Consider the following 14013-nt stretch of genomic DNA (forward strand, 5'->3'; position numbering starts at 1 on the left):
TGGGCTTTGGATGTCCACTTGAAGTCTTTCCTATCTCCCCTCATTGTCTTAGTCATAAATGTACAAATACTAAAAAAAACATTTATGAACTTCCCATAGAAAGTAGCCAATCCATGAAGATATCTTACCTCTATAACATTTATTGGTGTAGACCATTCAACAATTGCCCTAACCATCTCTAGATCCATTTTTAATCCTTCTATAAAAATAATGAATCCCAAGTATACCAACTCTGTTTTCATAAAACTACACTTATTCATGTTTATCGACAACTTCTCTTCCATCAACCTTTGAAATAATTGTTTGATATGCCACAAATGTTCTTATCTAGTCTTACTAAAATTCAAAATATCATCCAAGTAAACAATAATAAACTTACCCAAGAATTGCTTCAATGCTTTATTTATCAGCTTCATGAAAGTTCTCAATGAGTTAGTCAATCAAAAAGGCCTCACCAACCATTCATACAATTCCTCATTTACTTTAAATGCAGTCTTCCACTTGTCTCCTTCTCTAATTTTGATATGATGGTATCCACTCTTCAGGTCAATCTTTGTGAAATATTTAGCTCCACTTAAACAGTACATAGTGTCATCCATCCTTGGCAATGGGAATCTATACTTCAAAGTGATCTTGTTGATTTCTCTTGAGTTAGTACACATCCTCCATTCTCCAAATTTATTTAGTGCAAACACAACAAGTATCACACATCATATTAAGCTTTGTCTAATCAATCCCTTCAACAACATTCCTACTTGTCGGTTCAACTTTGCACTCTTTGCTAGTGTCATTCTATGTGTTTGTATAGAATATTCTCTGATATTATGTCCCGATACTTTGTCAACAACTCTATTATTCCTATCTGCAGTGGTTGCTCCTTTGTGTTACGATCATCAACTTTCAAATTATCGCACTTCTTCGAAACCAATGCAAAACACATGTTTTCATGCCTCAAGCCTTCCAACAACTTTTGACCATTGACCAAACAAATTCTGGTGTTACTGCATACTTTATTCTAATCCTATTATTCCTCCAAAGGTATCAATATATGTCTCTTACCATTTGATGTCATGGTATACAGATTCTTTCTTCCATCATGAATTTTCCTTGTATCATATTTCCATGGTATTCCCAACAATATATGGCATACATCCATTGGCATAATATCACACAATACTTCATCATGATAAGATCCTATATAAAATTTCACCTAGAACTATTCACTTACCAATTTTTTATGGTCATATTGAATTCATGCTATCTTGTAGGGTCTCAGATGTTTCAATCTTTCCAAATTTAGCTTGCTTACCATCTCTAAAACTAAATTGTCTGTACCACCACTATCAACAATGACTTTACAACATTTGCCTCAAGATTGCATTTAGTTTTGTACAAAATCTTCATTTGTGGTGGCTGCTCAGTTGTTTCTTCTTACAACAAATATCTCATCATCACCAATGATTCACCTTTCTCTAGTTTTCCAACTGGACTAGATGGCCCGATTGTTTCTTCATCTACATAGCCTTCTCTAACATTGGTTTTTGTTTTCTTACCAATACTCCCTTGATGGCACTCAAATGATCTATGTCCTTCACCTCCACACTTGGAACAAGTTCCTCTGAATGGTTTCTTCTTAGATCCACTTCCATCTCTTTGATATCCATCATTGTGGAAGGAATTGTAGCCTCCTATATCATTGCATAGAAATTTCAGTCATCTCTCCCTTTGTGGTATGAATTTCCATCTTTCAGTTCACTGCAATAGATTTTGTCTTCTTCGTTCTATTCAGCATAAGATCTATCATCTCTAGAATGCATTCAACCTCTTTAAAATCTTCCTTTTCTAGACCTTTGTCTGTGTCCAAACTTCTTGTTCAACTTTTCCTCCACCTTCAACACAAATTTGTATGCTTCCTCAATTTTGTTTATCCTTACTAGATTCAATTCTTCTTTAATGTGTATTCTCATTCCATTGATGTACATGACAATCTTTTCTTTACTTGCTTCACTATGTCCAACCTAATGATTACTTTGTATAATTCTTTCATGTGCTCCTTTACAAATTTCTCCTTTTGCCTTAAGTTTTGTAGTCTCTTCAGCAACTCAAGTTCATAATCAAAAAGTATGAATTAATTTTTCAATTTTGTCACCATCCTATCCCATTTTATGATTTTATATTTTCCTCTCCTATTCCTATCCAACTGGACTTCTGTCCACCATAAATCAGCATGACTTTTCAACATAGTCTTTGCAAATCTTATTATTTTCATATCTTCAATTTCATCATATTCAAGGTATTCCTCCATGTCATTTATCTAGTCAATCAATTCCACAAGGTTTAATTTCCCACATAATTATGAATTTCATTTCTAGGTCTGTTGTTGATCTTTAAAATAGCTTTCATCATCTTGAGTTGATTTGATTATTCTTCCTCTTCTCCAGAATTGTCTTCAACTAGGTTTTAGTCTAATTCGTCTTCACTTCCGCATTTTGATCTAGAGTATAGGCCTCTCTTTCTATCTTCTTCTAAAACATCCAATTGGGCTCTCATTTCTCTTATCAACTCCATCATTGTATCCATTTTATCAGCAACATTTTCTACAATAGGTATTCTCCTTCGCAGGCATCTCTTCCTTGGCTCTGGTGAAATTGGCTCAATTCAATGATCAAGCTACGAGGTCTCAACTACCTCACAATTAGAGACCGGTTGATAATACTTGCAGTCTGCCTCAGGTTAGCAATCTGTTCACCACAAGGAATTCCTCTACTCTACAAGGACTCAAAACTCGCTCTAATACCACTAGGTGTAGTTAAGGATGGAGGATCCAGAATGGAACTATCTAACAGTGCAACATAGAATCAACACAATGAAAACAACACAACATAATGCTCAACAAATAAGAAGATTAGTATATTCCAAAGTTTGTAGACTTAGACTTGGCAAGGCCAACTTGACTCATGACTCAGCTATGACTCGAAAACGACTTGGCAATGACTCGGCAAAATAAAAAAAAACCTTGAAATTTAGAGATTTTTAACGATTTAAAACTTGTTTCATGCACCTATTATTGAATAAATCTTAAATACACTATTGATGTCATGGAAATGGGGACAAGGCAACAACAAAGTTCAATGTTAATAAGTTAGTTTCAACCATAAAAACAAAACAAAGAACTAAAAACCATTCCAAACATATCAAAAGAGATTTCAAAAAAGCATGAAAGAAGTTTAACAAAATAAAAGAAAGGAGAAGAGCCTCCCTAAGATGCTTCCATGATGCCTTTTGATGCTTCTCCCTTGTTTCTCCCCTCTCCAAGTCCCAAATGAGTGTAGCTCTCAGCTTTTAGCACTATCCATGGATGCCATATGGAGATTCAAGATGGTTGAATATGATAAGCAAATGCTATGCAAGTGTAGACAGTGATGCTATGAAAAAGCTCTATGCTAATACATGTATAACAACAATACTCTAATGCTTCCTCTTTGCTTGAGGAGAAGGGTTCTATTTATAGAAGAAATGGGGAAATGAAGGGTTAAGATTGAGTAATCTTAACAAGGGTTAGGATTGAAAGATATTCAATCCATGTGAGACTTTCAACCCAATCTCATGTTGACAAGTGTCACCATGAGGAGGCTTGAGAGGAGATATAAGGAGCATTAAATGCTTGAGGGGACATGATGGTTACCCTAGTCAAAGAAATAAATGCTTTGAAGAGACACGTGGGTTACATGAGGGTTAAGTTAGGGGTCAAAGTCCTTAACCATGGGTGCAAGTGGAATTAACCATTAATGGTCATGTAAGAGTCATAAGTGGTTTGGAAGACTTTAGAGGTTAATTTGTTGAACACACAAAGCATTAATTGCTTTTCAAAGACTTTGGAGTCTTTGAGAAGTGATTCCAATTTGCTTAGGAATGTGACAATATTTAGGGGATGGATTAGGTTAATTAGGAAGAGTTTAGAAGAATCTAGAAGGGGTTTAAGCATGCAAGTGGATTTTGTAGGAAAATGCAAGTGGGAGGAATTTTGGTATTTTCAATTAAAATAAAATCATTTATTTCAATTAAATGGTGTAATTTGCATTTGGGTAAATATTCAAATAAATATTAATTTATTTAAATGATAAAAAGGAAGATAAAGCATTAAATGCTTGAAGACTTTAAGGGAAACCATTAAAGGTTTGAGAAGACTCTAGAAGGATGCCATTAAATTTGAAGACTTTAAGGGAAACCATTAAAGTTTTAAGAAGACTTTAAGGGAAGTCATTAAGTTTGAAGACTTTAAGGGAAACCATTAAAGGTTTCAAGTGGGTGAGGATAAATAGGATTTTAAATAAATAATTTATTTAAAATAGTTGTGCAATTTGCATTTGTAGGAAAATACAAGTGGGTGGAGGATAAAGGTGATTTAAATAAATTATTTATTTAAAATAGTTGTGCAACTTGCATTTGTAGGAAAATACAAGTGGGTGGAGGATAAAAGAGATTTAAATAAATGTTAATTTATTTAAATGTGAGAGGTGGGATTTTGGGGGAATTTAAATAAATATTAATTTATTTAAATGTGAGAGAAGATTTAATTAAATAAATATGATTTATTTATTTAATTAATGGTCTGAATTTGGTTAAGTGAATTAAATCAAATAAATTGAATAATTTATTTAATTAATAGGAGAAGAGGGTTAAGATGAATTAATTAAATATATTAATTTAATTAATTATTAATTGATGGTTAAATAATCAAATAAATACTAAATATTCATTTTAGTTAAGTGGACAGATTTATGTGATTACAACTATAACATTATCAAATAGAGCTAATTTGATCACATACATAAACATACATCCATCACATACATAGAAATATAAATTGTAGCTGAAGGAAATAAAAAACATAGATATATAGAGTTATAAATGTTGTCAAATGTATATAAATTCCATGACATCAAATGTTCCCAAACATATATGTAACTGTAAACAAAAACAAGTCTATGGCTCAGGCTCTAGCTCATCCTCAGCCTCAACCTCAGAGTATTTATTTTCCTCCTACAAAGGCGTCTAAGGTAGGTCCTGGATGAATGAGTAGCCATAGTCTCCACCTGTGAGGTGCCACAATGATCAACATTAGTTGTGCCTGTGTCGGATTGTGCTCTATCCTCCTCCCCTACCATAGCCACAACCTCAGCCTCTTTGTCTGCCTTGTTAGCCCACTCATGGTCCTCCTTAGTGAAGATGGGATCGGTAGACACAGTGATCCACTTAGAATCTGGATCGATCTCCGCTAGAGTGATCGGAGAGGAGTCAGTGTCCAAAATCTGTTTGGTCCTAAGACAGAGGTTGTAATGAACAAAAACAAGATCATTTAACCTCTACACATACAACTTTTTTTTTTTTTGTTTTTGCAAGTCAAAACATTGACATGTCGCGGCGCAAGTCCTGGAGCTCAAACTCGGTGAGTTTTCCATAACTCTCTTGAGTCGCGAGTCAGACGAGTTTTTCCATAACTCTCCTGACTCGCGAGTCGAGCGAGTTATGAGCAAAACTCACGGAGTCTGATTCATGAGTTGTCAAAAATCACCGAGCTTGGCTCGACTTGCCAACTCAACAAACTCGCCTGACTAACAGCGAGTTTTGATACTATGGTATATTCATCATTAGGATTATCTGTTACATTACATGCTTTCATTTGTGGAATGAGCTCACAATCATGTCACAAATCATTATAAGTTATACAATAAGCGCATAGGCCTGATCACAGTCCTTTGGACTAGTGGATTGGATCTAATGATCTAACTCACTCTATCTAACTATTTTACTATCTCTTTTGAATGTGATTACAAATGATCTTATATGTACTTCTCTAGCTCCAGAAAAGATTTGTATCAACCTTGAAGGCCTCAATACCTAGGAATGATGAAGCATGTAGGTCAACCTTAGGATAAGAGATGATACAATGTGGAGGATGAAAACATATTGTAGACCCTAGGAAAGGATTCGCCTAGGTCCCAAATGTTTCGAATGATTTTTTAGTTAGATTTGCACGCCACAAAAAGGGTCTACAAGTGAACTATCACCATAGACATAGAATGCTATGGCAAATGACCACATTCAGAGTGTGGATCCAAATTCACAAGACAAGAAGATAAATACATGATCCGACGTAGAGAAAGTGTTGAGACACCTACAAACTAAAATGCAAGGAAAAGGGAATGATTTTGGTTGATGTGGGATTTCTTGATAACTAGGGATGCTCCTACATCAATACTATAATAGGCCACATCAACCCCTAGTTACCATACCTTCCTCTACCTTAGATTCAAACTAATTCATATGTTTAAGAAAATAGATAGAAATTCTAGTGGATATGATTGTTTATGTTTAGTCATTTAACTTGTGATATATCTTCTACCTACAAATTTTTTGCGGAACACTCATTTTTATTCTTATATGACTACTAGGCTTTCTCTACGAGGATATAAGATGTTAATTATTTTTTTATTACACACTTAAGGATTTTTCTATTGAGTGGCTTTATACACATCCTCAAGGGTCTATAGTTCCATTTGATGATATCACAAACGTATATCCTAAGAAATTCAAATTTAATATAGGCCTTAGAGTTACTATTACTAATATATTTAAGTATGCTTGGGACAAACAAAGGATATATAATTTTATAAATAAATTGGAACTTTTTACATATTCATGTAGCTAAATTTTATAATAAATTTTAAAATATGTATGTAAAGAAGTAATTGATTTGCAATATAAGATTTTTTTTTTCTTCTAGACCATATTTACATACGAAAACCTTTAATTAAATTGTGATTCAAAGCATTTGTTTACAACATATTATGGTTTGGCCTCAAAATTTGCTTGTAGACACATAAATTTGTTCTCATATTAATCATAATTCTTCTATTTTATTAAAAAAATATGATTCTTTATTTAATTAAATTCATTAATTATTTCCTCTATTAAATCATTTCATTTACATGATTAAACATTTACCCGATTCATTAAACATTTTCATTCAAATTTATTCCTAAATCCATTTTTAATCTCCACCATATCTTATTTATTCCCTCTCACCCCACCAATTGCATCCACTCAATAAATGTATGACAAACACTCATAACTCCAACCACCTTCTTTATCCCACATTTATCGTACAAACCAGTTTCCCTCATGAGGACGCCTATAAATGCATTTCTCCCCTTTCTTTCAAGTCTTTAGCTTTTTTGAAATCTTAATGTTGCAATGCTATTTTGAGATCATTTCCATATAAATCATATTATTCAATCATTGAAATTAATCATTTTGCATTGAATCAACGATTTCCGTTCTTCCATAGCCTCTTGTGTATGGTGCTAAAAATATGAGAGCACCAAGATCTTGGTAGATAGGAAAGAAAAGGAGTGAAGTGTCTTGTGAATGCATAGTTTTAGTTGTTCATTTGTTTTATATTTTTGTATTTCATAGGGAAGAACTTCATTGTGTGAATTTGGATTTAATCTTGGATCTTTGGCTTATGGTTGTGCTTTTGAGATTCAAGAACTAATTCCCATATCCTTCATTATCATTGCTAATTTAATTTATGTAGCTTGTGACATCTATCATCTATACATACACATGTTCTCCTCTTAATGATCTACTAATAGAAATATCTCTTAGCCTAAGTTCCTTATCTCTTTTTTCAACTATGTTTAAAAAGATATAATGAATTTAGCACTTAACATAGATATCACATGCATTTTTAGAAAATTCATATTTTATTGATAAGTATGTTTAGAATTTATTTATGGAATTAGTATGTTGTTTTATTATTTAAATTGAACATTTATCTAGTACTTTCAATTCAATATTTTAAAGCAAGAACCTCATTGCCCTTCAAGTACATAGACATGATGAGAGATGCACCAATTCCACCTTAGGAACATGGTGCAATTCCACCTCAGAATGATCTTTTTGCACAAATTAGCATTGAGATACAAAGATTGAGAGATTCATTAACAAATGGTACCAATACAAGTGTTTACAATAACACTTATGAGCACGTAATACAGAGCCTAGAGAAGATTAGAGATGATCTTTGTGGCACACATGCCTATTCTCCTGAGTCCATAACTACTATTCTTGCCTAGATGTGGCAAGAGGTTTGTCATGGTATTTCCCTTTTTAGGTTCAAAGTTTGGTGCCTAAGGAATCCCTAAAATCTGAATGTTTTCTATACTATGTAGATAAACCTAATGTGACGGCATAAGAGGTTACCAAATGTTTAGCTGCTAGTATGGATACTCTGATATACCCTTGCCTTCTCACAAAACATGCTCACTATTCAAATAATAAACAAATTCTATTATATTTTGCACATCATTTGTGTGTTGAGGTTTGTTTGAGGCGCAATGTCAACTACTGTGATCTTCCTCCATATTTTGGTTACGGTTGGGGTAGGGTTGCCAATAGGGACCCTTATCGTCAAGCAAATCAAGCGGCTTTAGCATACATGGCCTTGGTTGATGAGAGGTCTCTGACTATCTCTCCAACCCTAGGTCCCATGACATATCAGGTTGTGATTGCTTCCCAACTTAGGGAAGCAATTAATAGAGTAGACAATATTGCAGCTACAACCACTATTATATCTAGTGGTTGTGTCGAACAATATTTTATGAGTTGTCCATGATCTATATGTTCATATACAACATAGTTTAGTAGGGATGACAACGATCCTTTTGTTTTGGTAGGCATCCCTTGACCCACAAACCTAGAGAGTCTTAAAGGAGACATGTCACGAGCTCCTATGACTAGTTTGGATGAGGACCTATTAGAGGCATATGTTTGCATTGCATCAGACCTTTAGATATGTATAGACTAGGTTAGAGGTCATTTGGGTACTATTTTTCATCCACATTCAGGATCGCAACATTCTCATCACCCAGGGCCCAACACTAGTCCACATCAAGATCGGCCTATGGATCATTTAATTTTTGTGAGGGAGATGCATGAGTTGTTGATCCTTCAATGAGTGTTGGGCATCATACCTCTTAGCCTGGCCAAAAGGATGTTGACTTGGACATGATGTAGAAGTTAGGTTATATAAATTTGTTGATGCTTCAAATTCATCATCGATGCCAGCTTGGCTGCATAGTCCCCTGAACTAGTCACTATTGTGACAAAACATGGCTTAGACATATGTAAATTAGTGTGACACGACTAAGGAAAATCACGATATGGATTTTTTAGTGGACAAGGTTATTGTTGGAGTGTCCAAGGATCTTGTGCCACCCGATATGTAGCTACATGTTACAAAATTATGTATGTTCATGCATGCAAGTTACTTTCAATTTAATTTTTTTTGGAATTGTTTAAATAAGTTTTAACTAGATGATATGGATATATATTGTATATCCAGATACCTCTTGTTACTCCTAGCCTAAGGTCAGATCGTGTACATCGGTGTGATTTAGTTGATGATAACGTTGTTAGTGGACATGCGAGTTTTCAATTTATATATATGTGTATATATGTACATATACATGTACATGTATATCTATATTTATACATGCATTCTTAAATAATTATGTATAAAATGTATTTAATACATTGTGTACATTTTTATCTCCTGGGCTCTGTACATCCATCAGAGCAAGATTCTCACTCAGAGGGTCGCTCGACTAGGAGTCGACATGACGATTAGACTGCCACATAGGTCCATTTGCATGGACATTTCTAGATCATATTTACATATATAGACATTTGCATTTACATGAATTTTTTATGTTATGGTGCATTTGATGATCTCTAGATATGTAATTATCCCTAGACATGATTACATATACATTTGATCTGATATCCATGTGTTTATATATGGATATGCATTTAGATCTTAGAGACATTTTCCCCATGTTTGACTTGATAGTTCACATTTGTCTCTAATGATTTATGTTTGATATATTGACATGTGCATTTGCACCAGGACTTGATTACAAACATTTGCTTATGATATATATTCATACATATATTTGAGCTTATATTCATGATCTATGTACATGTTTTTATTTATGTTATCTATTTAGAGAACTCATGAGTAAATGATTTATACATGTTATGTTAAAAATACACTATGTTATGGGTATATGCTAATATGTTATGTATACATATACACATTTCAAGTTCATGGACAAATCCCATAAAAAATCTAATAAAAGATCACTAAATAAACAAGTAAATGAATTATAGAGAGAAAAAGATGAATCCAAGAATTATAAAGCTCTAGGTACTTAGATATTTCATGGACTCTTGAAAGTACTCCATTAAAAATAGTTTTTCGTGAACCCTTAAAAATGTATCATTAAATATAATTTAGTGTCAAAAGTGTAACATTAAATATAATTTAGTGTCACAAATAATTTAGTACTTCGTGTCCTTAAACTCCAAATTAAACTCAAACAAGTAATTAACACACGCACTTCAAGTTTCTAGGTTTGGATCCTAAGGACATCTAAATTAACTTACACCAAGTAATTTAATGTCATTGATTCAATCACTAATTTTTATCCAACCAAATTAAAATAATCGTCATCAACATATTATAAGTAACTAAAATAATGTAGTACTATAAGTTCTCAAGAACATATGTATACTTGAACTCAAATCATGGATATCTAACTCAAACAACTAGTTCAGGACTTGATTACAAACATTTGCTTATGATATATATACATACATATATTTGAGCTTATATTCATGATCTATGTACATGTTTTTATTTATGTTATCTATTTAGAGAACTCATGAGTAAATGATTTATACATGTTATGTTAAAAATACATTATGTTATGGGTATATGCTAATATGTTATATATACATATACACATTTCAAGTTCATGGACAAATCCCATAAAAAATCTAATAAAAGATCACTAAATAAACAAGTAAATGATATGTAATATTTCTAGACAATCATCACTATCTAGTCTCCATTTTTTTGTCCATGTGCATGTGGAACTACATGAAGTCGTAGGGTGGAAACAATTACTAGGTGACTATACTAATATACCCTGTTCTTAGGTTGATAATTAATAAAATGAATCCCATGTTGAGCAATTTTGATTTGTTTGGGATATATCCCTTGCACTACAACTGAACCTACACAGTAAACAATACAAAATTGAGGTAAGAAAAAAAAGAAGTGTTAAGACTAAATCATTAAATTTAACTCATCAAAGTACTAAACTTTAAATAACTACATTGTAAATTTACATAACATTTATCCTTTCAAACATTAATTGCCTTTAACCTTTCAAAAATTGTTTGCCCAATCTTTATATGAGGATTCAAATTACAAAAGTTCACATACATCTCATGTTGTGTTATGTCCAACCAATGTTTTGCATGATGTTCATAATCATTGGGCCCACTCTTGTGTATAATTACATCTCTAGTATTTGATGATGGACGGGTATGATCATTTCAAAAAGTTGAGATCAAGTTCCTAACAACATCTTCAATCCTATCAAAACAGGGAGCTCTACACATAATTGCCCAATTTCCTTCTGAACTATCATCCAAAATGTTTCTCCTTTTCACATAGTTTGTTAGAGTATTTCTATTGAAACCAGTTTTAGTTGAAAGTGAAGAGATTTATCTTTTTATTGGTATTTCTCACTTAAAATAGATGTCAACATCATTTTTATTGAAATGGCCTTATCCGCTAATCGAGATCCTTTCCTAATGGAATCTAAACCTTTTTTTAACATTTTCAACAATATCTTTTTTTAGGCATGAAGCTTTCCTCTTTTCCAATGTTGAATCTACACCGAAAAATTGTAATGGTAGTTTAAAATCATTACGAAGAAGTAAAAGTGATAATAGTTGGGTTTTTTCAAGTGTACCAAGATGATTGAAATGAGCATTGATTATTTGCTTTATAAATTTATTCATTTACCTTCTACTAGTATTTCTAGGTTGCTTGGCATAACATTCCAATTTCTCCATATCCATTTCAAATAAATGATCTAAATTTCCATGAGAAATTCTTCTCTTCACCTCTTTAGCTAGATTCGTATGCTCATCCATACCAATAGAAGGAAGCAATCCTGACCCCTCTCCAATATGCATTGTTTGAACTTGGGCTTCCTCCCTATCTTAAACTATTTGTTCTTCAACCTCGTTTTCTCCAATATCTAAATTTGGCTTGACTCATACTTGAGAAATTTCTACTTGTTGAGCTCGTTCTACACACAAAAGTCAAGAGAGAGGGAGGGAGGGAGATTTAAAAAGACAAATCAAGAGAGAGGGGATCTTAGAGATCTTAGGATAGGGGGAGAGAGAGAGAGAGAGAGAGAGAGAGAGAGAGAGAGAGAGAGAGAGAGAGAGAGAGAGAGAGAGAGAGAGACTTAAGTTAAGAGAGAAAAAGAGATTTAAAAAGACTTAAGAGAGAGAAGACCTTAGAGAGAAGATAGAGAGAGAAAGAAAGAGCTTTAAAAAGACTTAAGAGAGAGAGGACCTTAGAGAGAAGCATAGAGAGGACCTATCTAGAGAAGGTTAGAGAGAGAGAAAGAGAGAGGATCTTATAAAGAAGGATCGAGAGGACCTATCTATAGAAGTATCCCCTTAAGACATTCTAATTAGATTCCCTCAATCCATTCTAATTAGATTCCCTTAAGCCATCCTAACTAGAGATCCCCTAAAGATATTATCCTAATTAGAAATTCCCTTAAGCCATCCTAATTAGATGTCCCCTTAAGCCATCCTAATTCTAGATCCCCTTAAGACATCCTAATGATATGTCCCCTTAAACCATCCTAATTAGATCCCCTTACGCCATCCTAATGAGATGTCCCCTTAAGCTATCCTAATTAGAGATCCCCTTAAGCCATCCTAATTAGATCCCCTTAAGACATCCTAATTAGATATTATCGTAAGACATCCTAATTAGAGATCCCCTTAAGTCATCCTAATTAAATCCACTTAAGTCATCCTAATGAGATGTCCCATTAAGCCATCCTAAATACATGTCTCGTTAAGCCATCATAATTAGGATGGATTAAGGGGATCTAATTAGGATGACCTATCTAGAGAAGGGTAGAGAGAGAGAGAGATTTAAAAGACTTAAGTCAAGGGGGGGGGGGGGGGAGAGAGAGAGAGAGAGAGAGAGAAGTTTAAAAGTACTTAAGTCAAGGTGGAAAGAGGGAAAGATGACCTTAGAGAGAGATGATCTTACAGAGAAGGGTAGAGAGAGAAAGAAAGAGCTTTCAAAGGACTTAACAAGAGAGAGAGACAGAGAGAGAGCTTTAAAAAGACTTAACAAACAAACAAACATATTTGAACCTAGTATCTAATAATATATATTCACACATGTTTGAAATTAGTACAAGTATGAAACTTATGATTAAATAATACAAGTCTAATTTACTTAATGTGCAAACTTATGAAGGATCCTAATACACATTCAATTGAAACAAATATTAATTACAAGTTGTTTAAAAATGGTGTCCAACAAATGATGTGGAAACAAATATATACTTAAACTAAATGTTCAAAACTAGAAATGGCATCCTACGACATGCTAAAAACCTTTATTAAATAAGAAAGGAAATATTTTTAAAAACCTATTTTTATAAACTTTTATTAAAAACCTTGTTTCTTTCTATAATATCTGGCCAAATTTGGCCAAATTTGCTTCATGCAACTGTTGTTCCCTTTCTGCTAAATACTTTCATACAATCTTACTTTGTCTCTTTTTTTTTGTTTCCCATTTTCTTCTTCTCCAAAATCTGCCTTGAGATAAAAATGTGTAATCTTGCAATAATGATATGAAAAATGAAAAAAAAATCTTATTTATATGCATTAAAAAAAAAAAAAAAAAAAAAAAGCTTGTTTGACTAGGCCTTCAAATGAAGGTCGACCATTAAAAATAATTTTAACTGTTGCTCTTCCTTTGAAGTTGTTCATACCAATTTTTTTAATATTATTTTTATGAGGGTCATTTGAACACCCCTTCATTTGAGCCCC

This window comes from Cryptomeria japonica, chromosome 9 (genome assembly GCF_030272615.1).
Source record: "Cryptomeria japonica chromosome 9, Sugi_1.0, whole genome shotgun sequence".
Lineage (NCBI taxonomy): Eukaryota > Viridiplantae > Streptophyta > Pinopsida > Cupressales > Cupressaceae > Cryptomeria > Cryptomeria japonica.